The following is a 22,438-nucleotide window of genomic DNA, read 5'->3' on the forward strand; positions in this document are numbered from 1 at the left end:
GCTCAATTTTGAAAAAATATACAATGTTATAATAAAAGATCTGTTTAATGCCTAGTCATCATGTGGTCGGTTGGACCCTCCAACATTATATCGGTTGATATTGTAAAGCCAATATGCTTCCTAAGAGTTTAATAACTACCTTCAACATTTATGTATCAGCAGTCAACTCTAGATTTTAGGACTCAGTTTTAAAAGGAGAACAGGGAGAGGGAGATGGAGGGGGAGGGAGAGAAAGAGAAGAGGAGAGAGATAATTTAAGAATAGAGATTTAAGAATAGGGATTTTCTCAAGAAAATTATATGATCATTTTGATATTAGATTTCATATAGGTTTGTACAAAAGTAATTGCCATTTTGGCCATTACTTTTTTTTTTTTAGACGGAGTTTGGCTCTGTTGCCCAGGCTGGAGTGCAGTAGCATGATCTCGGCTCACTGCAGCCTCCGCCTCTCAGGTTCAAGCAATTCTCCTGCCTCAGCCTCCTGAGTAGCTGGGACTACAGGTGCATGTCACCACGCCCAGTTAATTTTTGTATTTTTAATAGAGATGGGATTTCACCATGTTAGCCAGGATGGTCTCGGTCTCCTGACCCCATGATCCATTGGCCTCCCAAAGTGCTGGGATTACGGGCATGAACCACTGCGCCCGGCCTGGCCATTACTTTTAATGGTAAAGACAGCAATTACTTTTGCATCAACTAATAAATATGCTAGTTAACAGTGGTGAGAGAAATAATATAAGTTGCTTTATGAAATCCCATAGTATAGTGCCATAGCCATATCTTTTCCCAAGTATATTTTTATTTATGCCTGGGCAAATTTCTATTATATTACCTATTGCTGTCCATTCTCTTCATATATTAACCATGTTTCTCATATTCTCATGTTCCCTTACTCTCTTACTCTTAGTTATATTTCATGTTTTTGGAAATTCATTTTGTAACAAGATTTGTGCATGTAACTGCACATTTAATATCATGCACATTTAATACTATGCACTCCTAATAACATCTATCATATAAAGAACATGCATTTTAAGAAGTATGTTGCCAATAGCCACAAAGCTTTTATTTATTTATTTTGTGTGTGTGTGTGTGTGTGTGTGTGTGTGTGTGTGTGGAGGGGGACCTGATCTGTACATGTGTTCTCAAATACAATAATATTAATATTGTTGGATTTTTTTAAAGGGATACAATGTGAATAGGTAACACTTATTGAACACTGGGCTAAGCCATACACACACACACACACACACACACACACACAATCTCATTTTTGCACATATAATAACCTTATAAAGATAGAAAATATTTTTATCCCCATTTTAAGATTAAAAAAGAGATTTGAAGACAAGTAACTAGAACGAAGGTACGTTGTAAATGGTGGGACTGTAATTGAAAATCTTGAGCTCCAAGTGGTTGTAAAACAGAATTCTCAGGAAACAAGATAATTTTCATGTATACTGGCATGAAACTATGGTGCTTATGGCCTACAATTTTGGTTAGTTCTGCCACTGAGAGATTAATTTTCTGCCATTGAATATTCCTCAATACCAGTTGTCCATCACATTTCCCAATTTGCTGAAGGCTAACAATGAGGGAGTGTGTGTGTGTGTGTGCGTGCGTGTGTGCGTGTGTGTGTGTGTGTGCAGGACAGGTAAGAGAGAAAGGATTTCAATAAGAGTGAGTTCTTCACCAGATTGAAGGGTGCTGAATACTGCTGAGTATGATCTCCTTGCCCTGGTAATAATTCCTTTAGAGTTCTAGGGAGGAAGTATACGGCACCAGAAACAAGCCTTTGGGTTTAGACGATTGTTCAGTTTGATAACTTGGGAGTTGGGACTTCTGATTGTGATTAACTGGTTGGTGCACACTGAAGTCTATCTTTAGCTGCTTCAGCATCTCTGTGATGGCATTAGTAGATGGGGAATTTACATTATTGTTTTCAAAAGAGAATAACCAAATGCCTAGAATTAGTACTAGCAGAGCAAGATTTTAGTGGTGAGCACATGGAAACATTTTCTTGAAAAATCAATTACTTCATAATAATGGTAGCAAAATTAATTTGTCAAATATTTATGACAAAGTCTGTGCCAATTCCTGCTTCATTTTTACCTTGATCAAGAACCTCCAATGCTGCTAATGCTCTGTTTTCACTGAAGGAAACATCTGTTGCCTAAAATATTAATAACTCAAACAGGTCCATTTTAAGACTGTGGAACCTCGGAGTCTATTCCATGGTTATTTTTATTTGTTTAACTATTACAAATAGGCACTTCATCTTTGAAATGAGAACAAGTTGTATAACTTTATCTATTAATGAAAATGAGAAGTCTCTGAACTATTCTACTACTTGGCTATGTAAGTGGCTTGGCTTGTGATAAGCAATAAATCCTCCTTTCATGAAATGTTCTAGAGATACATTTTCCTGATGTCCTTAGTCAGTTGATAGCTTATCTCTGCAGGAGCCATGATTTAGTTTTACAGATGTAGGAGGAAGAAGACTTTCCAACATATTTTTTTAAAAACTAAAATTTGATTTCCATCTGGGCAATATGGATTCTCCATTCACAAGGCTGTAAAACTTCTATGAATAAAAATTTTCTAGCATGAGATCTCTATTGAGGAGGAACCTGGGATAAAGACTATTGGATGAGAAGTCAACAGCTTTAAATTCTTGTTCTTGCGTAATGTCAAACTACCCTGATACCTTGGTTACATCGCTTAATTTCCCTGACGCCATTCTTTTCAGTTGTTAAACAAAAACCACAGTTTCTGGGGACTCTCCTTACTCCAACTCAATTAATGATTACCTGTCCCCTCCGGTTTTGTTTGGGACCAGAGTGTGCCCATTGCCATTCCTGTGGCTGTGAGCGCTTGTCAATTTGATATATCCTGAGAAATGAGTATTTGGCTTGTTTAGTGATACTAGATGAAGGCTAGCATTTATGAAGCTGCTGTAGGTTTCATTGTTTTGGCAGCACTTTTTATTATCACATCTATGTATCATAAGTATTGATTAATATAGAGGGGACAACAGTTTTTTTTTATTAATGTTTTATATACTATAATCCTATTTTTTTAAATCAGTTATTCAATTGGAACATTTAAAAAAGGATTTGTTTTATTTAAGGGGCTCCAGTTTTTTAAAAAGTTAAAAGTAATCTTAAAAAGTTCAAAATAGGGCTGGGTGCAGTGGTTCATGCCTGCAATCCCAGCACTTTGGAAGCCTGAGGCAGGTGGATCATCTGAGGTCAGGAGTTCGAGACCAGCCTGACCAACATGGTGAGACGCCCCCACTATCTCTACTAAAAACACAAAAATTAGCTGGGCATGGTGGTGGGTGCCTGTAATCCCAGCTACTTAGGAGGCTGAGGAAGGAGAATCACTTGAACCCAGGAGGCAGTTGCAGTGAGCCGAGATCGTGCCATTGCACTGCAGCCTATGCAACAGAGCAACACTTGGTCTCAAAGAAAAAAAAATAAAAAGCTCAAAATAGGTACATGATAACATCAAATAAGAGAGTTTAAAAAGCTGAATTTTAGCTGTGTTGAACTCAGTCTTATTCATGAAGAAATCTGGTAGCATGCATAGTTGGCTCAAAGGTAATTATCTGGCGAAGCTGAAATTTTATTGTTGTAAATATTACTAGTCATTGTATATTTATGTTAAGATAGACTATTCACATGTAAATTAGTCAAAACTGAAGAAAAGGAGGAGTTGAAATCAATGAAAGTATTTTCAGAGTTGATTTATATGATATTCAAAAGTAGTAACTTATTTATCAAAGACTATGAGTCTAAAAGTACATGTACATTCCCTTCCGTTAATGTATCTCTTTCCTACTTCCCCATCCACCTCTAAAAAAGTCAGTAGTTTTTAGACTGTGACCTTTGCTGAGACTTTATCTTCTAAATCAAGTTATTATACTAGGTTTCCTAATGCTCTCCTTCATTCTGTTGAAACTCTAAGTTGATATTTAAGAACAATTCATGCAAACTTCGAAAAAAAGTACCATTTCCGGTTAAAAAAAAAATCTTAAAGCTACTTTGAGTGCTGTCCAGGAAAGAAAACAGATTACAACTTTTGATAACATAGGAAGAAAATATTATTATCACAGCTTGAAATCTGTTAACAGGAACTTTCTTTAGGGAACAAACATTAAAGTATAACAGAAATTTAATTACAAGAAGATTTTCCACTTGTCAGAAATATTTGCATTAATGTCAGTAATAACTACAATAAAGAGACTATTGTCTGGTGCTGGGAGAAAAGGAGATGAAAGGGATCCCTGAGTCCCTGTTACAAACACACTAAAGGCATGTTGATTATTGAGATTTTCTTTTGGATAAACTGAAACAAAATATTGAGTAAAAAAATATTAAAGCAATATTCATTCATTAGTATCATATTGATTGTCAATGTTTCACCAGGGAACTGTTAGGGCTACTATTTGCCCTTTTAGCCTGGTATGAAATTAGCTCATTGAGTATATAATATTTGTGGAGAAATGTGACAGCAACATAAAAAAGCACTGGCATCTTTTATTGATTCTTCCTTTGCTTTTCACCCCTGAGTTCAGGGCACTACTTATAGGATGAGCTTCATGAGCTATATCTAATCTAGATATTGAAATTGTTTAGAATCTCTATCATAATGACATTGCAAGAGTGAGGGGCAAGCGGAGGTCCCTGGCAGATCAGGCAATCCTTTCAAATGCAGTGTTTGTAGGCCTCTTTGTGCTAGTGAAATGAATATATTGCAAGGAACTAAGAGCATTCTATGAATTAATTTTTGTTATACATCTAGTTTCTCTTGGAAAAAAGGGAGCACTTTGCAGAGCTCTTACCATGTGTGAAACCCTTTGCATATATTGTTTCACTTGTCCTTACAATACTTTCTTTCCTTTTTTTTCTTTTCTTTTCTTTTTTTTTTTTTTTGAGACAGGCTCTTGCTCTGTCACCCAGGCTGGAGGGCCGTGGTGCAATCTTGGGTCACTGCAACCTCCACCTCCCGGGTTCAAGTGATTCTCCTGCCTCAGCCTCCCAAGTAGCTGGGATTACAGGCGCCCACCACCATGCCTGGCTAATTTTTGTATTTTTAGTAGAGACGGGTTTTCGTCATGTTGTCCAGGCTTGTCTCGATCTCCTGACCTCAAGTGATCAGGCCACCTTGGCTTCCTAAAGTGCTGGGATTACAGACGTGAGCAGCTGCACTCAGCCACAATACTTTCTTAATGTGGGTATAATTATGTTCTTTTCAGATACTTCAGAGAAGTGAAGTGTATTTCTTAAGGCCATTTAGCTAGAACACAGTGGAGCCATGATTCAAATGTAGGACTGCAGAGTTCACAAAACATGCACTTAACCACACCATTTTCTATAGCTTTGGTGAGCAATTTGAAATATCCTTTGAGACCAATTTCAACGTCAACATAATAAAGGCAAAGGTTTTATCTAGTGCTTCCCAACCTATGGATAATGTACCCTTGGGGGATATCTGAGTTAATATAATGCATCCATAAATCCAAATATACATCAAGCATTATCTATATACAACAAGATGTTACTTACTGCATTTATTAAATGTAAATGTATGCATATAAATAAGATATAAATCCAATCATTAATCACCATTGATTTTTAGGAGCTTTGTTCATTATAATTTTCCTAACCAATTTTGTCAAGAAAGAATAACTCTAAATATGTGGGGTTAGCAAAGTTATTGTTATGATTTTTTACTTTGAAAAGGGGTTCTTGTTCTTGAAAATGCTAAGAACTGCCATTTTGTGGGGTAACGATTTGCACTACTTTCATATCACTCATTGTGCATTCATTCATTCAGTAATTAAACAAATTCTGGTTGAATATTAACCATAGCCAGACATTATTTCTAGTAGCAGTAAAGAAAATTGACAAAGATCTCCACTTTTGAAGAGTTTCAATTTTGGTGTCATGTATATTATGTTATAATGTATATCTTGTAGCACAGCCAGAACTGTTTTCTAAAGTAATCTTGGCCCTACATAAAGATATTGCCTTGGTAACCTTTTTTGTAGAGTTAGAGTGGGAAATGATTCAGACTAGAATCCTGTAACGTTCTGACAGAGGTGATTTTGGAAGTTTGGATTGGATAAATTGTCAATCAGGATCAGCTGTTGCAGTGCCTAAACTTGAGGGTATTGCCATAGAATGTAGCCTTGGTGATCCAACTCTCGTTAAAGCTCGTTTTTTGAAAATGAATACCAAAAAAATAGCCTGAAGTATATGCATCCTGATCCATCTAGTCTGCTAAACAGCGTAAGAATGTATCCCTGAATGAAGTTAGGCAATCAGAAAGCTGCATGCTTAGATTGTGTGGTTTTGGCAGTCCTTCCGAACTCTGTATATTAAATTGTGCTTTGGCATGAAGTCGGTGAATAAGGTGGGGCAGGCACAGTGAGAAACAGCTCTATGGAGCTCTCTATGTATTGCAGGTTTATTATTGAGGATGACGCTCCCCAAAAATTCCTCAGTGTCCCTTCTTTGATGAACCGTGGGAGAGTTTTGTGTAGACTTCAGTGTAGCAAAATGTGTGTTTCTCTGGAACAGTTGGTATTATTTTTATCTTACGCACAATGATAATTTATAACTGATCATATTTCTCAATTTATTTTGTCTGATAGGGGAGTCAGAGCTGAATTTATGATCCATCTTTAATTCTTTTGCAGAAATATACACATTTATTTCTGAGTTCTTACTCTCTGGCATCTTCATAAAATATGAACTTCATTTTCTCTGTGTCCTGATTTTCCCTCATTTAAAAAGTTTTATTTTACTATGTGAATTTTTATAAGCAACTACAAATACTTTTGAGAACAAGGCAGTCTATGTGGTTATTAATGAAATAAGTATAATAAGAGCTAGGAGAGATTGGAGGAGTAAAAACTCTAACCCCCAGTGTCATAACAAGAGTCATAACAAATGTACCATAATAGTGTAAATTAACCCTGTAAGGTGACTGCTCACCATTTCTAGAAGAGTGTTTCAAAATCAGCCCCAGAAAATCCCTTGAACTGTCTTTGGATTCTTGCCCCTAACCTAGCACCCTGTGGTTTGCTGTTCTCTGGGCTTTCCTTTTCTCTATAGGGTGGCTCAAAGAAAACAATTTACCTGAAACAAGAATTTAAACAATGAAAGATAAAGTTGGATGACATATTTATATTTTATTTGAATTTTACCATCTACATCTTTAAGGACCACATATTTTTTCTAACTCAGTCTAAGACAGAGTCTTTATTTCTGATAAGAGCTTGGATAGAATATTTTGACAAGTACACTGATTTTTACATTCTATGCTTCCTCTAATTAGATTACTTTCCCGAGTTGTTTAATTTCAGTCTCCTATGAAATAGAATTCGTATGAATAGAAGTATTTGCTTATTTAACAAAAACATATTTTAAAAACACTCTATATCTAAGTTTCAGAGACCCAGTTACATTGAGAGTATAGAGATACCTTCATGCTCTAGCCATGCTGGTCTATCTTTATTCTTAAATAAGAATTTAAGCCATACTCCATTGTCAGTTTTGTTGGTTTATTAACTGTAGAATATTATAGTAACTGATGCTCACAGGAGGTTCCTGTTTAAGTTCATTGGATGGAGGATGGTAAATCTCTTAAGAGGAATTTAGATTAGGAAATGTACAGCCCTCATAGGTCATATTAAGCTTATTATTCCCAAATATGACTTTGGTTCTTTCCATAGAGCACAATTCATACTCCTCCATGGTCCCAAGGAGATTATAGATGTAAACAGGAATTTTCTCTTGTGGAGTGAGAGAGGAGTCCAGCAGGATGTGAACCAGGCTAATAAAATGTGAATTTATAGGTGTTCTGCTTCTGAGCCCACTTTCTGTGTCTGTTAAGTCCAGGTCTTCCTAATCCTTCCCCACTGCAGAGGTGCTGTCCTTCTTTTTATATAGTTAGTGAATATTAACTACAAAAGTTTGTTCTAAGATAATATTAGGATTCTGGAATTCATAGCGACTGAAGGCAAACAAATCAATGCTCAGGTGAATTAAGAAGAACCAAAGCCCCAGTTGAACAATCTTTGAGAGATTTTTTTGAATAAAGTATTTGAATAAAGTATACATAGCTTCCTTAATTTTATAAAATGTTTTAGCTGGTTCTGAAAAAAACTTTTGTCTTGATAATTGTCTGCATATTTATATATAAAGACTGATAATTAATCTAAAATATTCAGAAACAATTAAGCAGTAGACATTATCCCAGACCCATAGGGCAACCATTTTATGAAACTTTATTTAGCACTCAAACAAACAAACAAACATTCCCAGTGAAAAAAAATACTGAGCACTGTATTTCTCATCAGTCACAAATAAATTACGTGGTTTTCTAAGATACCTAACACTTTTCTCAAAGTGAAAAGCTTTTCAAAATCAAAGTCAGATATTCATGTGGAGTGATTCTTAAAATGTGTTAAGAATGTAAATGGCCAAAAATTGAAGTTAACCTCTTTTGACAATTCTGTAATATCTACCATTACAAATTCAAAACAGGACAATAATTCTATATGAAAACTTGACTAGTTGGGTCCTAAAAAAAATCTAGGATAAAAAGATATGGGGATGCTCCCACATAGTATTTCATAAAATGATATGATTTGATCTGATTGTCGTAGTCTGGAATGTATTTTCCCTAGTGTTTGGCTTTTTTACCCTCATGCCTGAAATAAATTTTCTGGAGTTAACATCTTTGCTACATACTATGTAGTCTGAACAAAAATATCTTCCTTCCCTAGGGAGTGACTGAAGCAAATGCTTCTTTACATGGGGTATTTCACCACCTATACTTTTTCAGGTGCTTTTGTTTAGAAACATCACTCAGTTCATTTTTACTCCTTACTGTATTTTTAATGCACTACAATCTCCTTTGTGTCATGTCCATTATGAACTCTCTTAATTTCAACTCGCTGCTTGCATAAGTCTTAACTTATCTAAAATACTGCCACCTCTTTCCTACCATTTCTCTTCTTTGCTCTTTTGTTTCTTCCCACTTTTTGTTGCCTTTCTTAGTGTAGGCTCTTTGGAGATATTCAACAAATATTTGTTGAATAAGTGAACAAATACATCTACCACATATTGCCTCGTGTTGTAATTAAATTGTGTACATAGAAACTGTAAGTTCCTTGAAGGATACAATGTGGAACTATATCCCCTCCTCCAAACTTATAAGTGTGTGCACACACATACATATAAACAGTACCTTGCTTGGAATATTTCCAAGGTAGATTGTAGATGTCGAAACATTTATATTGAATATGTATATCAAGGTCGGTTAGTGGCATATCAAAACATGGAATATACTGACACCACATCTTAAATGTGATGCTATTCTTTTTTATGTATTCATTCAACACACATTTAGGGAGCTCCACAGTATGCCACACATCGTTTCTGATACCAACATAGTGGTGGTGAATGAAATAAATGGAGTTTCTGACTTCATAGGTCTTATATTCTAGTAGAGAGACAATAAACAAAGAGATGAATAACTATGTGACATGCCATTATTAATAGCATGCTATAAAGAAAATGAAGCAGGGTCCTTGCAGTGACCATGAAGAAAAGGGCTACATCAAAGCAGACCTCTCCACAGTGATATTTAAGTAGAGATATGTATGAAGTAAGGGAATGAGTCATGTAGCTACTTGGTAGAAAAATGTTTTAAGCAGAGAGGACAGCAAATAAACAAGTTCTTAGGCCAGAACGAAATTGGCCAATTCAAAGATGAGCAAAATAGCCAATGTGGTGAACTCATGTGAATGAGACAGAGGACTGGATTATCTACCTGGGCATATCCACTTGAATGTTACACAGGCATCTCTAATGAGAAGGAGCCAGCAAAGGAGACTGCAATGACTTGGCCATTGAGGAAGGAGAAAAATTAGGGACCGTGAACCCTTGGAGCACAAAGCGTCCAAGAAGAAGGGGATGATCTTCCATGTTCAGTGCTGCAGAGAGATCAATTAAAATGAATATCGAACATTGATCAGTTGCTTTGGCAAGAACACCCATGGAAATCTTTAAAGGAACAGTTTCCATAATGAGTGGAGATGAGCACCCAACTGGAGTTGGTGGAATAAAGAATGAGAGGTGAGAAACTGGAGAGAGTGAATATAGGTAGTATTTTAAGCAGGCAGGAGTTTCTTTAGAAAGGAAAACAGCAATGGAGAAGTTTCTGTAGGGGATATTTAGGGTCTGGGGAATTTTTTGTTTTCTTGTTTATTTTGTAAGATGGTCCATATTACAGCATTACAGGTTGAGCATTTCTCATCCAAAATCTGAATCATCCAAAAATCTGAAATCTGAGATGCTCCAAAATCTGAAACTTTTTGAGTGTTGACATGATACAAGAAGTGAAAATTTTCACACTATACCTCATGTGCTGGGTCATATTTAAATGCAGGCACACAACACACAATTTATTCAGCATCCCCAAGGGAAAAAAGACCCTCCCAGCCCGCTTCAGCTGTGATAGATCTGCTTCCCACACACCCAGATTCCTCCATGCAAGCACACCCATAAAGCGTAATAAAATGGCACGTGTGCAGGCTGGATAAGCCAACAGCAGGGTCTTCATCACGCCCCACATGGGGCCAAGACCTACAGGCGCTACTCACTGTACTTTTTGCTTATTCTCTGCTCTATGGTGTAAATATATTGTTAAAAATGTCAAAAAGGTGTGCATATACCCCAATGGCTAACAGGAATATGAAGAAGAGGAAGAACTTATGTTGATCTACGGCACAGAAGATCACACTGTTGAAGAAACTGGACAATGGTGTAGTGTGAAATGTCTTACAGAAGATTATGGTGTTGGACTGACTCCCGTATACAACCTGAAGAAACAGAAGGATACACCGTTAAGTTCTTCTGAAAGTGATGAACAGAAGTTAGTGAAAGATAGAGAAGCACTACATAAAGCTAAAATGAATATCTCAATCATGTATTGAAAGAGTAAACCCTAAGTGTTGCAGTGAACACATCCACTTACTTGTATGCTGATGGTAAAACAAGAAAAGATCTATCACGATAAACTGAAAATTGAAGGGGACTGTGAATATTCAACAGACTGGTTGCAGGATTTTTTTTAAAGCCATGACACTAAAATTTTAAAGATATTAGATATAAAGCAGCTGCTCATCATAAAACAGTAGAGAAATTCGTTGATGAGTGTGCCAAAGCCATTGCTGATGAAAATACGACACCAGAACATATAATGAACATATAATGCTGATGAAACATCATGATTTTGGCTTTATTACCCCAGAAAGACACTGACTATATCATGCTTTTGGCTTTATTGCCCCAGCAAGACACTGACTACAACAGGTGAGACAGCCCTTATAGAAACGGAGGATGCCACGGACAAAATAATTGTGCTGAGATGTGTTAATGCAGTAGGCACTCAAGAATGTAAACTGGCTGTGACAGACAGACCTTTGCACCCTTGCTGTTCTCAAGGAGAGAATGTCTTACCAGCCCATTATTATGCTAACCCAAAGGTATGGATCACCAGAGACCATTTTTCTGGTGGGTTTCACAAACAGTTTATACTAGTGGCTTGTGTTTACTGCAAGGAAGCTGGACTGGATGACAACTGCAAGGATTTCCTATTCCTTGACAACTTTTCTACTCATCCTCCAGCTGAAATTCTCATCAAAAATAATGTTTATCCCATGTACTTTCCTCCAAATTTGTTCAATCCTGTATTAATTCAACAATGTGACCAAGGTATTCTTAGATTGGTGAAGAGTAAATATAAAAACAGCTTCTCAAACAGCCTGCTAGTAGCAGTGAACAGAGGTGAGCATGTGGAAGGTTTTCAAAAAAGTTTAGCATGAAAGGTGCTGTGTATACTGGTGTGAATGCTTGGAACACAGTGACTAAAGACACGGTTATGCATGCCTGGCAGAATCTCTGGCTTGAAACTGTATCCAGTGATGATGATGAAAAAGGTGGAGATGTTGAAGGATTTCATATGTCAAATGAGAAAGAAATAATGTCTGACCTCCATACATATGCAAAAAAAAGTACCTTTGAAGTCCATCAGTAAGCTGGCAGAAGTCAATATTGAAGAAGTTTTTAACATCAATAATCAAGCTCCAGTTGTTAATTCCTTAACAGATGGCGAAATAGCCAGGGGATGGTTCTGAATCAAGGTGATTTGATAACAGTGACAATGAAAATGACATTGTTAACTGTAGAAAAAGAGTCTATAAATGGCATGGTGAAAATGTGTGGTAGTGGGCTTTTTGAAGGACTAGAGCAGTGTGCATTCGTAACAGAAAAATAAATTTTGTAAGTTCATAAAATCAAAGAGCTCTCTAAAACAAAACCATTGTTAATGAGACAGATGACTCTGGAGGAAACATTTTAAAAAGCCATCCAGCAGGATGCTTCCTCATCCCTGCAGGACCCACTTCCTGGTCCCTCAACTGCTTCTGATGTTTCTTCTCACCTAAAAAAAAAAAAAAAAAAAATACAGTGCACAGCAACCTTTTCATCAAAGCACAGCACTGTAGGTGGGACTGAAAGCCTGCCATTGTTTGTTGTTGCTGTTTTTTGACAAATGATACAGGTATTCTGGTCATGCTACTGGGCTGCTTCATTATTCTGAACACATTGCTTTTATCATGGTATTAATAGTATGTCATATTTTTTGCTGTTGAGTACTTATGTGTGAATAAGTATAAGAAAATGATTGCTTATAGGTAGCAGACAAATTCAGAGTCAGGAATGATGGTGATGCCAAATAACCACAGATTGCCTCATGGGTGGCTGAGATAGTCACACCTTTGTTTCTGAGGGTTTAATGTTCACAAACTTGGTTTCATGCACAAAATTATTAAGACTATTGAATAAAATTACCTACAGGCTATGGGCATAAGATGTATATAAAACATAAATAAATAAATAAATTTTGTGTTTAGACTTGGATCCTATCCCCAAGGTATCTCATTATGCATTTGCAAATAACCTACAATTAAAAATTTTTTAAAATCTGAAACACTTTCGGTCCTAGCCATTTCAGATAAGACATACTCAACCTATACATACAAATTTTATAAAGAGAACAATATATTCAGCAATAAATCATCTCTGTTCTCTGCTTGTAAAACAAGGGTGAGAAGTTGTGATTGGGTCACAATCAGCTTGACTGATGTCATTTATACACACACACACACAGACACACACAGACTCTCAAATGCATATTAGTTCAAGGTTCCAGATCGGCTTTAGTAACTGAGAGAATATTTAATATTGAGATAAGGTCTTTAGATTTTTTAACTTCCTTCATGTCATCTCTGCCTCTCTGTGAAAAACCTATTGATGTGTCTGTGGAATATTCATTCATTCGTCTAATAAATACTTCTAAAATTCATTCAACACTGTTCTAGGTTTGGAGTGTACAGAAAAGAAATGAACAGACTTTTCCTGTACCTTCTTGGTATTTGCACTGTCTATTGATTCAAAGAGAAGGTAGCCTAATTTTTATCATTTGTATCTCATAGCATTTGTCTTCAACATACTGGTCTAAATAGCACAGGTTGAAATATCTAATTTAAAATTTGTTCATATTTCTTTTTTTACTTTGAAGTTCAGAGTTACAATGTGCAGGATGTGCAGGTTTGTTACATAGATCAACATGTGTCATGGGGGTGTTGTTTAAAATCTGTTCATATTTCTATTTTTTACTTTGAAGTTCAGAGTTACATGTGCAGGATGTGCAGGTTTGTTACACAGATCAACATGGGTCATGGGGGTTGTTTAAAATTTGTTCATATTTCCATGGGACTAATTTAATTTCTATTTTTATAAGAACATTAAAATGAATAGATTTTTTTTGTTGTGTTTCAGAGGCTGTCGAGAAATTTTGGAGTATAGTTTAATTTTATTGTGAAAACTATTTTTAATTACTTGCAGCTTCTGTGATTAACTCCAGTGATAATAAGTAAAACCTTTAAGACATTGAAAAAAATATATTTGGCATAGGATTGTGAAATGAGCTTTCCAAAAAAGATTCTGGGGGAAAAAATGCTTTCATTCCAGTGAACATCCAAGTCTAGGACACACATGAAAATCTCATATTATCTGGGAGAAATAGACGCATTACACTCATAACTAGCGATTATATTTGCTAGTGACTCCTCAAGCAAAAATTATTGACTGTATATTATGTGTTTGAGTGACATTTTTGTTGTCATTTCTGCCTTAGCTTTTACTGAAAGTTTTTTGAAACTTGAAAACTGAACTACTTGCAATCCTCTGGGGGCCAAGTGAAAGAGGGAAAATTTTATGTGAATTTGTTCCATAATGATATATGCCCAGCATGGGGTGGAATGTGAAGAAGGAAAAAGGTTGAAGACATTGAACAACTTTATTGAGCCTCCTGTGTGGTGTCTTTACAGTAGGACATTATTATTTCCCTTGGAGAGGATCCCCAGCACAGCAGATTCCATCTTAGTCAAATGTCAGTGTAAAAACACAATTGCTTGATTGAAAATACAAGCTTTCCTAGGAAGATTTGCCAGCTTGGGTTATTTACTCTTTTGTTTTCTTCCATTTATAACAGCAATCGACAGTTACTTGCACCTACAGAAGGCTTATGACAATGTTTCCTCTCAGTTAATTGCGCGGTTTTATCTGCTTATCTTTTACTTGCAAAATCAACAATAAAATTCCAGTCTCACGTATCCCATGTTTTTTAAGTTTATTTTTTCACATCCCATGAAAGTTATTTAGTTTAGTAAAACTGAAGTCAACTTATAAATGATAAGCAATTTTCTGGATTTGAGGGAATCAATAATATTTCTTGAGGACTATCACATGCTGGATATTGTTCCTGGTGTCATGGGAGAAACAGTGACATCACAGATGGACCTTGGAGTTATGAAATTAGAATTAAATTGGGGAAAGACACATACACATACAGAATTCACTGAATATAAGAGAGAAGGCTCCTTTGGAGTAAATGTTTCAGGTTAATAGTTTGTGAGTTATTTTTTCCCCACATTCTCTCTTAAAATGCTTAAATTCTTTTTTAAAGTTAAAATAGTCTAGTAACGAGAAAAGACTGCAGTAACTTTCAAGGGGACTTACCTTGGAGAGGAAATAGTTGAGCCTGGAAGAGGTGAGATACAATGGCAATACAAATTTCAGCTTCAAAATAAAAATGTTAAACCTTTAAGTATTTTATAATTAAAAAATAGAATCTTAGTTCTAAGGGAGTGAATCCACTATTTATCCAGGTCTTTTTAAAGAATGGTGAAATACCAAAGAAGGAAATTTCAGACAAACTAGAGCATTTTTACCCAGAAAATTATACATCCACAAAAGAGAATAATGATTAAAAATGTGTGACTCTTATGATAACTTTTTTTTTCCCCCATGAACAACTTGCATAATTGTATCTGGAGGGAGAGTTCAGCACAGGTCTTTAGTACCTAGACTCTGTGGAATCAGAGTCTTGCATCCCGGCAGACTAAACTCTACTCTTAATCCTTCTGGGGTGGATAAATTAAGTTTCACACATTTAGGTTTTTAGATCTCATTGATACTACAGTGCATTTGTGATTTGAAAGATCATTGGTGCTACAGTGTATTTGTGCCTTCATGGATATTGTGAACATCACAGATCCACTCTGCTGTCCTTGGCCTAAACATCTGTGAGGCAGACAAAAATGCAAGGGAATACTTAGAACTTCAGTTAGTTACACGGTAGTGAAAACAAATGCTCTCTTCACCTCATCTCATTTGTGTAGAAGGTATGTTAAAATTAAACAGAAGGGAAAAACTGTAATGACAGTGGTCTTAATCCTTTTGTCTAATTTGATCATGGGGAAATTGTTCGTCAGTTCAGTTCAAGTATACGGAAGGCTCAGGGGAGAATCTGGTAATTTTCAATGTCAGCAGTTTCAAATTTTTTCTTGATAATTTATTGGTAGTTAAAGGTACTTCCCCTATTAGAAGTGGAACAAAGGGAGGGAGGGAGAGAGAGGGAGGGATGGATAGAGGAAAAAAGAAATTTTAAAGGAAGAAAGAAAGGTAAGAAGGAGGAAGGAAGGGAGGAAGGAAGGAAGGAAGGAAAGAAGGAAGGAGGAAAGGAAGGAAGGAAGAAGGAAGGAGGGAGGGAGGGAAGGAGGGAGGAGAGAGGGAGGGAGAAGGAAAATCAAACATATTAGCATCTAATTAATTTTGTCAGCACTGTCTTGCTTCTCTCAGAAGTTCATTTGCCACATGTCAGCCAACTTTCAGATAGACCCTTTCAGCGAAGTCTGTATTCTCTGGAACCAGCTCACCATGCCAGCTCCTTCATGCAGCTCTGAAGTGGGTCTTGCAAGTACCATTCTCTTGGGATTGACCTTATAGTACTCTTATGCTTAGAGCATGATTAGATAGGGTGGGAAAAACAGGGATTAGGGAAACCAACTCTCTGTTTCCAGAGGCATAAATGAGCAAAGGTTGATGTTTTGCAGGATCCTGCCTCATCATGGGATTGTGTTTTCTTTATTCTACTGTAATCTAGCTACCTGTATTAGTATCTCATTTAAAATAACCTATTAAGATATATAATATATATTATATATACACATACATATACACACAGTATATATGTATGCATATACATATATATGTCAATATATGTATGTGTGTATATTAAATATTATATAGCTCAATGGGATATTTTAAATGAAATTTTATATATATATATATATATATATATATATAGAGAGAGAGAGAGAGAGAGAGGGGCATGTAAGCACTACCAACTCATAGGTAATTGGTTTTAAACTGCAGTCCTTTCATTAAAGGGTTCCTTCCTTTGCAAAATGTTAATTTTCTAATCTATTTGTCACCAGTGCCATATAAAAAATCTCATGGTAATAGTTTCAGCATCATTTACATTTTCTCCCTCAAACTGGAAATTAAGTATCGTCCCCACTTTTTTTTCTGATTCTCAAACTTAACATTAGCACGAGACCATTCATTTAAAAATGAGATGATCATATAAGCCACACCAATCATACACCACTTCATCTCTGTTTGGTTGCATTACCCTCTATAATATATCCTAAACAAGGATATTTATAATTAGAAAACTACTACTTCCCACTCAGGTTTTATTTCAACTTCTCTTAATTGGTAACTTGACCCAACTTCCACTGTAATGACTACTCTGTCTGGCTTCTCTCCCTTCCACCTGTGGGGTGCAACTTCAAACCTCCTGTTTTTTATTGCACACATTTCACTCTAGAAAACTACTCCACGTTTGACAGCTGAATCCTTTTCTTTCCTACCTTAAATCCAATTCATAACAAACCTTAAAATTTCCCATTTGACAAATGTCACAATGACCCTTAATGGATATTGCCTTTATTTTCTTAAATGTATTGTAAATGCTTTCATCTAGTGATCTATGTCTTAGGCTTCTAATAAATTTCTTCTTCCATTCCTAATACAAGGTATTATATAAAAATAAAATAAATAAATAAATAAAAATAAATACAAACATCATATATGTGTTTTACATTATGTATTATATGAAAATAGTAGACAAAATTAACTTCTCAATTTTTTTAAACTGGGGCAAATGACATTTTGAACTGTGTTCTATGCAATTTTTAAATCTGAAAAATCTTTTTTTAGATAAAATGATAGACATTAATTTAAAATCCTAGTTCAGTAACAATTTTGTATTTCATAAGGTTAGTTTTTGACAATATTTACTTTTCAAACCAAGAATTCTGGACCACCTTATTTGGTATTTCATACTAAATAAGGAATTATCTTTAAACAACCAATCATCTGAAAGTATTTAATTTTGAAAAATAAAAAATCTTAAAACAGATAATTTATTGATCATTGTCAGCCTTGTGATGATTATATGGATATTTAAACTCAATTGAATGTGTATATTGAGCCCAACATTCCTACAATGTGGGAATAAAAATAATTTCTACTAAAAAATTAAATACATCTTTCGTAGTTATTATGAAGGTAGATTTGGACTGACTTTAGAAATGGACTGAATTGAATGGCTTTCTGTGCAAATGTAAAAGATCTGACCAGTTTTGGGTATAGCTGCACTTTTAAGAGAAGAAAAGAAGAAACGGAGAGAGACTAGAACTCCAATTAAGACATCTTTCGAGAATATAGCCCTTGAGTATTCTTTGGAATCTTGAATTTGATTCATTATTCTAATCTCATCTTATTTGTCTAATCTCACAGTTCCTTCCCCTCCCATATTTACAAATGAAGCTTAATAGTGAATTATGTTAAAAATACTTTCTGATTCTATACAGTTTAAAAAATATGTATACATATACTAGAAACACAGAATAATTGACTAAATCTGAAGAGGGTCTAAAAATTTAGATTTCTTTTTATGTGAGATTAGATTTCTACTGGCTAACCCATACCAGTACTATGTTTGTATGTGCTGTAAAATGAGGGTAACAAGTAGAAAATTACAGACAAAGTCACTATTTCATCTATCCTTTTTGCCACATACATTATTTTAGCTATTTCCAGCAAAAATGATGAGTGTTCTGATTTCTTCTCAGTAGGACATTTGGAGTAAGTTTAACAGCATAGGAAGAACACATTTTGTTTTTGGTAGAAGAACAAATTGCCACACTATATATATGTTTTTGGTGTCTGTGTAATTAATAGCTCTACCGTCTGAATAGAACATTGTCTGTATCTAATATTTGTATTCCTTAGATTATATTCATTGTGTGTGTGAATGGGACATTAATGATTTTAATATACCAGAATCCATTTTTTTTTAAAAACAGAGGCCATGGTCCTATCATTCTGAAAAAATTACCTGGGAAATTTATTTCAAAACAGCTTTATCTTCCCTTAGTGTGAGAAACCTTTCAGCTCATTACCAGACAGCAATTTAGTGAGACATCATTCAAGATGATGATAATGGTTTGAATTATTTTGAGGCCCCAAATAATGAGGATTCTCCTGCAAGTGACCAAAATTTATAGCTGTGGCTTGCAGTAGCTTAGCAGTTCACATATGGCTTATGTCAATGGCAGAAACAACGTTATTTTCTAAATCACATTGATTTGTTATGTGGTATTGAAAGATCTTAAACAGGATCAAGGTCTATAAATTGCAGAATGGAGTCCTCAAAACTTCTTATCTCTGTTTCAGTTTTGTCAAAATGAACCCAAGAGCCAAGCATTCTATGTACACAATGCTACTAGTCAAAGAATAAGAACTGAGACCATTCAATTTCCTCTTTTTCTGGCAAGGAGCCAGACTGACATTTTCTTTTCTGTTAGTTTTGGCAAGGAAGAAAGAGAGAGGAAACTTTACTGCTCAGTTACTGATGGTTTTTCTACTTTGTTTTTATTAAAAATGTTGAAACATGGGCCCTTTGTCAAAATTATTTTATTATTGAAGGGTTGGTAGGGTGAATGAACTGGCAACTGTTCAGAAAACCATTAACAGCACTGATAATGGACAATCTTATTTGGGTTCCTCAACACAGAAGTGCTTAATTGCAATAAATTATGCTGCAGGATGGTGACTGATGTGCATGTTTAATGAATTGGTACAGACTTGGAGGTTAATCTGCTGGGAGGTAACAAACTTAGTCCATCTGATATTGCAATAAAAGTATGATCTTTTTAAGTTACATGATGATATATTTTGGGCACGAAACTAAAAAAATGAGTTTTCATTGGCTGCAGATTTGTTGGGTCTCCAAGACTAAAACATTGAAAAACCAACAACCCTAATGGTGACATTTGAATGAAATACAAAACCTAAGTACATCAGCAGTGGAATGCAACCCACCCAGAATGAGAGACTGGAGGCCATCAAAGCGCTTATAGAAAATGCAGTGTGTTCTCAGAAAACAATTGTTCCTAAGTTAAACCCTTTTTACCTATGCAATGGATTATATTTTTAGTTCTTAAACTTATTTGTATAACAAGAAAACAAATACTCTTTCTACATGATTCTACAATAAATATTCCTTGGAGTTTGTAGGGAATATGTGACTTTTCTCAGGAACCACAGAGAGAAAATGACTTTGTAAGCCTAAACATAAAACAGTTATCAATTCAAAAAACATTATAAATGGTTCTGTTAGTTGTAGGGTTACTGACGAGGTAAGAGGAGAAATAAATCATTAAAACTAAGAAACAATCCTTTAATATGGGAAAATATTTGCATGCAGGCAAACACGGGAAACAATTACTTTTCTATTTTGTAATCAAGTGTTCATTAGTCTCAGTTCACATTGTGCTATCTAGTCCAGGCAGAAAGTGAGATTAACTGTTTTACCTCAAAACAATTTTTTTCTGCACCTTAATGTTTTAAGAATTCTTTTTCTTCTTCATGGAGTAAGTATTCTGAAATGGAGGATATCAGACTGAAACATTTGAAAGCCAAATCCCCTGGCTATGAAGTCACTGAAAGCAGAAGTGAACGACTAATTAAAATGCTTAATCTGCCCAGAATTCCTATCTGTACTTTTTCTGTGGTGTCCTTTGCAGATGATTTAGTGACAAATTGCTGACAATTAAGGACCTTGAGAAAAGTTAAAATATGAAGTACTATGTTTCCAAAAGAAGATAAGAACCATTCTTCTAGATAAATCAATTGAGAGGCCTGTTTCGATAATAATTATCTAAGTGACTGTATAATAGGTTTTAAAGAATAGAGACGTAATGAGAGGATTTACCTAATTGGAGACATTGTGCAGGCTCTTATAAGATAGATGTCTTCATTTCTTTTTAATATTTTCTTATTAACTGAACATACTCATGTATACTCTGATACATATCTTTTACAAAGTTTTACAACTGAAATGAAGGAAACTATTTTTACAGTGCTTCCTAATTATTAGTGTTACCAATTCCTAAGCTGCTTGAACCCTATGTTTTCTGAACTCTCACACTGCTGACATTGAGGTCATTTTTGAGATTGTGCAAGGATCAAAAGCATCCTTATATGTTTCTGGCAATTTCACTAATTTGTTTAACTCTTCTATTAAAGAAGGTAGAATATCAGAAGCCATTTTGTTCACATCTTATTCATGCAATCATTACATAATCTAATACATATTTAATATAAATATACAAATACTGTTTTTTTCGACCTTCAAACAGAATAACATAGGTTGTAATATAAAATTTAGTCAAACTGCTTCCAAGTAATTCCCATGTCTTTTTTTACATAACAAATTCTCTAACTTATATACTTATGTGTACTGCCTAAAATTGAAGAGAATTTGGTTATAGCAGTTTAGAAAAAGGATTTAGGAGAGTAGTTGAAGCCGTTGGTCCAACGTTTTCACCTTTGAAGAAAAATTTCTACCAATCTCTTTATTTTGTGGGAGGGAAGATTGCAAGTGAGAGTAACAGTGGCAGGGACAGCTTTTTATGCAATGGTGCAGGCAACTAAAGTGCTTCCACAACAGCTAACTCTATGAATTAGTAATTTTTCTCTGGGTAGGGAGAACCATAAATTATCTTCTGAATTTGTGAGGATCTACTCACAAATCTTTAATTTGCCCTCAAAATTGTACTTTTGAAATTGCGTAAATATATGGCCAACATTAAAGTAACTAAAATGGTAGGTTTAATGACAAGATATATATATGCACATATGTATATATGTGTGTATATATGTGTGTACTTAGCTGTGTAAGAGAATGAATTTCTTATGGAGGGATTTTTGTTTGTTTTTTAAGGTTTAATTTAAATAACAAGTAATATTGGTCAAAAAGTTGAACTAGGATTATATTTAATTAAAAACAAAGTCATGCACCACATAGAGAAAACTTGGAGGAATTCAAGAGACATTAAACACATTGAACTGAATTGGCCATCTGCAAATTCTAAAGACTCTAACAAAGTACATCTTCATCAAAGTCATCATGATATTTTCCTTAGCTCTCTGAGGAAGTGCCTGCAGAACACTTGAGAGGACCATCCTTTTATAGTTTAATATCTCTTCACTGATTAGCGAATATCATGTTCATTGCAAACAGAGGGTGAAGAACACACTAAGCAGAAATGTGTCCTGAAATAAGGGTCAACCAAGTTTCCCACATTCAACATGAAAAATGGAACTGCATGGAAATGCAAGATGTCAAGATGAGAAGTGGAACAGGCTGTACTTTGTGTATATATAGGAATTTCTTAAGTTATTTGTGTTTGAGAGGAGAGAGTTGTTTTTGCTTCTTGAAGGAATGTACAAAATAAGGATGGTGATGAAAAGGGAAGGATGAAATATTGCCTGGAGACTGTCAAGATGGTGATAGAATGATGGAATGAGGAGCGTCATCGTGATATGCAAGGGGAAAAGAAAGAAAGTGAATACCATGCTAATAAATTCCTTCTCTTT

At 35.1% G+C, this 22,438-nt stretch overlaps 1 protein-coding gene across 10 annotated transcripts in view; it reads right to left on the reverse strand.

The window, feature by feature from the left end:
* Positions 1-22,438, reverse strand: part of LOC139362811 (small ribosomal subunit protein eS17-like) — a 227,386-nt gene that overhangs the window by 186,847 nt on the left and 18,101 nt on the right. Inside the window, exons 4-5 of one of the 10 annotated variants that reach the window (XR_011622221.1) lie at positions 15,164-15,223; positions 14,745-14,944 (exon numbers count right to left, since the gene is read on the reverse strand). The exons of 7 other annotated variants lie outside the window; for them this stretch is intronic. The gene's annotated coding sequence lies outside the window, so the exon portion shown is untranslated. Of the gene's footprint in view, positions 1-11,312; positions 12,522-14,744; positions 14,945-15,163; positions 15,224-22,438 lie in introns of those variants that run through there. 2 more of the 10 variants (XR_011622220.1, XR_011622222.1) reach the window with 2 other exon arrangements.

The sequence above is a fragment of the Macaca nemestrina genome, chromosome 4, assembly GCF_043159975.1.
Source record: "Macaca nemestrina isolate mMacNem1 chromosome 4, mMacNem.hap1, whole genome shotgun sequence".
In the NCBI taxonomy this organism is placed as follows: Eukaryota; Metazoa; Chordata; class Mammalia; order Primates; family Cercopithecidae; genus Macaca; species Macaca nemestrina.